Source organism: Hippocampus zosterae, chromosome 1 (assembly GCF_025434085.1).
Source record: "Hippocampus zosterae strain Florida chromosome 1, ASM2543408v3, whole genome shotgun sequence".
Lineage (NCBI taxonomy): Eukaryota > Metazoa > Chordata > Actinopteri > Syngnathiformes > Syngnathidae > Hippocampus > Hippocampus zosterae.
Genome location: NC_067451.1, coordinates 21,256,944 through 21,261,449, shown reverse-complemented (window position 1 = coordinate 21,261,449; position 4,506 = coordinate 21,256,944). Strand labels below are relative to the sequence as shown.

Sequence of the window (4,506 nt, the reverse complement as noted above, 5' to 3'; positions counted from 1 at the left end):
CCACAAAGGCCGGAGCTAGAATCGAACCCTGCACCTCTGCCCTGTGAAGCTGACACGCTAACCAATCGATCACCATGGCGCCCCATGAGTTGAGTAATGATGGTATATCATCTGGAATCCCTGAAAATACTGTAACGATAATTCATAAATGCTACATGTTATTGAAACACTTCAATCAACTCCTTTACTTCCATTGTGGTTGTGTATGAGGCCCCCCTCCGCCTCCCCCAAAAAATAATCAATATTGCACTCACAAACATGAAAATCCATATCAATCTGCAGGTGCAGAAAAGTGTGCTTTCAGTTGCAATCTTACAGGTTGAACCACCTTTCTTTTGTGCCTCCTCTGGGCCTGGCTTTCTTTTGTAGTCAATACAAAAATGGCCTTTCACCTCCCACATCAGTTGTCAAACATGCGCAATGCGAATTCAAATTAGAGCAGGCCACATGCCAGCATCGAGCAAAGGCACCATCCGGGTGCACTGTGACTCACCCCAACCCTCAGGAGAGAACACAATGAAGTAGGCTACTCTTTTAGCAAATACAGTACTTCACCTCTCCTCCAGAATCTGTCTTCCCTTTTTTCTTTGACAAAACAATGCGACTCGCTCCAGCAGTGCTCCCTGGCCTCACAGCAATATAAACGACAGAGGACAAAAAGAAACAACTGGAATCACAAGTTAGTTCTGGTGGCTATTTCTGGATCTCAAGGCTACTGTTTCTTTAATTGTGAGTGTGTGTGTGTGTGTGTGTGTGTGTGTGTGTGTGTGTGTGTGTGTGTGTGTGTGTGTGTGTGTGTGTGTGTGTGTGTGTGTGTGAGTGTTACGTAAGTACTGGAGATTTGTTTGTTTCAAAGCAAATGGTAAAAAAAAGTTATGATCCTATAAATTGTGAAAGTTATGATCCCAATTTACTTCAGAATTCACACCTACCTACACCTAAATTGTTAGGTGACACAGGAATATAATTGGATGTACTTGTTACATTCACTTTTTTTGTTTTTCCATGAAGTAAAAGAACAGTTTGAGTTGAGTTGCTGTCCGCCGGGGCTGATGTTTTTTTTTTTTATTTTATTGCGGGATTTTTTTTCACCACATACTATACATTGGGTCTATTATACAGTAAACAGTTTGGTCTGTTCAACAGAAAAATGAAGCACATTTGTTTTGAATTGTTTGAGACAATCACAAAATAATTCGCTGAATTTTGAGAAGCAGCGCTTTTTTTTTATTAATTAGAGAGCATTGAACGTTTCACACCTGTACATAATTAGGGAGAGCTGCATATATTTGGATTATTCACAATGAACATTTAACAGTATGTCATAGTAAGTGTTAATTAAAAATACTCAGGTATTATTTTAGAGTAAGATAAGTATGGCTTGCATGGATTTTCTTTGATGCGGATGTGTGTGTGAAGGTTTTTTTTTTCTATGTTTCATTCTATGTCCATTTTATCTTGTCAAGATGTTGCACAAAATAATATCTGGCTCCAGATACATTTCTTGAAAAAGGATGGAAGATAAATGTCCATCTGTAATGTAAGCTATGATACCAAAAATTTAAATGCTAGGATGTTGAAAAAAAAAACGTATATAGCACAAAGTCAGTTAATCAAACCGTACTTTAACTTCAAGAGCAAATAAATAAATAAATAAATAAATTCTGATGTTGAATACAGTTTCGATGGGAATATCCAATTACAGTAGTGAAATAATGAAAATCTAAATGGGTTATGTAAATTCTAAGTGGATGGAGGCAAGCATGAGATCGTACACACACATGCTGTCATTTTTCACACTCCGGTTTAAATCCACAATTTTACTCCTGTCACATCGCTGCTAATGTCACTTAATGACATTTGTTGACAAAGGCGCCGCTCTCTTTCACATCCTCAACACATTAAACTAGTTGTCTGCAGAACTCGGGATGACAAACCTGGGAGATAAATGTCAGCAAAGAAGGAAAAAGCAGTGAATGGCGAGTGAGACAGGATGAAGGCTGTAAGACAACCGGTGGGAAAAGGTTTGGACGTGGTACACCAACAAAAGAGAAAGTGATGGAAATGAGAAGACAGGAGATTGATGGCTCACGTGGAGGTTGAATGAATGTGAGTCGGATGGCCGAGACTCCGGAGAGATATTAATACAATCTGGGGATTTAAAGGTCAAGGTTGGCCAAGTTCAACCTGATAAAACAAATCTAGGTCCATCTTTGCCTCCATTTTAAGTAGCAGCCAGCTTGTCATTTTAGCTTGGTCCTGTGAGGCTCGTTAGTACCTGACTTAGGTGACGGGCATTCATGGTTATCACACACAGACCCCTCGAGAGGACTCTCTGACCTGCTTTACTTATTCTGCTTTAGACTTTAAACACTTCCATGAGAAGACTGGCATCCCTGTGATCCCCCTCCGGCCCACCGCTCTCATTCAAACCTCCTTAGGTCTTGGTCGACACTCTGTGCCTGACCCCACATTAAACTAAGGTATCCTGTTCTCATGAGATTTTAGTGTCAAATGTACTTCATATCAAGGAGATTGGTGCTTTAATATTCTTGCAATAAGGACTAAAAATCCTAAAGTAAAATCAGGGTGCACATTTGTAAAACATGCCCCCTTATCTTTATAAAACATTGACTAACACCGTAGGACACTAAAATCGAGAACCGCAAGGCTAAAAAATATACATTTTTCATTATTTTACAAAACCAAAAGAGATGCTGCATTCACTGACAAAGCTTTACCACAACACATTTCAGTCAATGGAAGACAAAAACATCCCTTACGGCAGCAATACGCAAGTGTTGACTTTGTTTTATTTAATCAATAATGTGACCACATCTAGCGTGCACACATCAAAATGCATCTTCAACTTTACTGGAGTATTGATCATTTGATTTTTTTTTTCTTTTGTGAAAAACGTTTGCTCATATTTTGTCTGTGCCTGTTTGTCATGAATGTGTCTTTTCATCAGAGGCAATGTATAGAGACAAAGTGGTTGGATGTGTTTTGTGTTTGTGTGTGCGCAATTGTGCAATGCTTGTGTGTACGCATGCACAATCAGTAGACGACGACGTGAGTGGCAGCTGCTGGGAGACAGAAGTATTGATCGCACGACCGCAAGTTGTCGATTGAGACCCCTACCAGGTTGATGAGGTAATTGGCAATCTTGCAGCTCCGTGCGTAGGATTGGACAGATTAAAAAAAAATACTCAAATTAGATTTTGCTTTATTCAGTTATTTAACAATTTTGGTAACTGTCTTTTTTCAGCATTTTGTAAATCAAAAGGGAACGCTGTAGTGAACATATTTATATGCTACAGTATTATGTTTCATTCTGTCGGGCTCATAATGTATATAACTTTATTTTTTCTCTCAGTACTCTCCAGTTTATTTGCACATAACCATACTGAATTCTCATGTCGATGTGTCGAAATGTTTTTTGATTGAATCCTGCCAAAATCAACCTCAAATGGCAGCTTAACTAAACCTGTCCCTGAGGCAGAAGTAAAAACAAAAAGGGAGTCATAGCCATTCATCTTCACAGAAATAAAACGAAAAAACAAGAAATAGTCTGATAACTAACGACTTGAAATGAGGATGCGTTTATGTCTTCTTCAATAATGTGAGTACCACCCGGAGAAATCTGGAAAATGGTTTCACAGCAGAGGGGCTTGATAATTAAAGGCTTGCCTCTATGTCAGGTTCTGGACCGAACCAAATAATGTTTTAGGATCGCACAACTGCAGGCTCAGACAAACTGTGATCACAAAAAGATTTAATTTCAGAAAAGTGCACCGACAAAGTACAAACAGAAATCGCTGTCACATGGAGGCAGGGGAAACAATGCATAAACAAAAGCCCTTGCAAAATAAACAAACGAAATGTCAAGAAGCCAATAACGCGAAGCCAAAGGTCAAATCATAAAAAATAAAAAATACTTACAAACAACAATCTATGAATAATGAGAATGACGACGGAGAGTATCAAGAGGTCTAGAAAACAACACTTGAAGCACGACAGCGAGCAAGGTCAATAATCAGACAAGAGACTAGGCAGCTTGGCAGTCCTTAAACACATGGCAAGCTGGATTGGTAATGAGAACCAAGGGAAACGCCTTTCACTCCAACTGGGACTGAAAGCAAAACAAACAGACAGATATGACACTCCTATTCTACCTTATTCTTGGAAGCACAAGAATATGTTCAAATATGGGAGATTGGTGCCAGCGTGAGTTAATAAGGTCAGTAAAACACTTCAAGGTATGATTTATATTCAGTACAAACACTATTATTAGTTGGTGAGAGAAAAACTGTAATTTCATCTCCAAAACAGGGAAGTGCAGTGAAGCTCGCATTTTATAAGTGTTTTTTTTTTTCCTTCTCATTCTTGTCAACACCTGAGCAGTAGGTAACTCAAAATCTCAGTCTATGGTCTCGGGAGAAGATTTCCATATGAGAGAGTTCCAACAAACCCGCCTGGTTGTCATAGTCGCATTTCCTAGGTTGT

General features: G+C 39.1%; 1 long non-coding RNA gene across 2 annotated transcripts; it reads left to right on the top strand.

Annotated features, from left to right (window-relative positions):
* The first annotated feature begins 440 nt into the window (after positions 1-440).
* On the top strand, positions 441-3,863 carry LOC127611145 (uncharacterized). 2 transcript variants are annotated; one of them, XR_007965243.1, is made up of 3 exons: positions 441-729; positions 2,364-2,483; positions 3,065-3,863. It is a non-coding gene; the product is annotated as an uncharacterized LOC127611145 (long non-coding RNA). The 2 variants fall into 2 exon arrangements; XR_007965242.1 differs by having other exon boundaries at positions 3,062-3,863.
* The last annotated feature ends 643 nt before the right edge of the window (positions 3,864-4,506 follow it).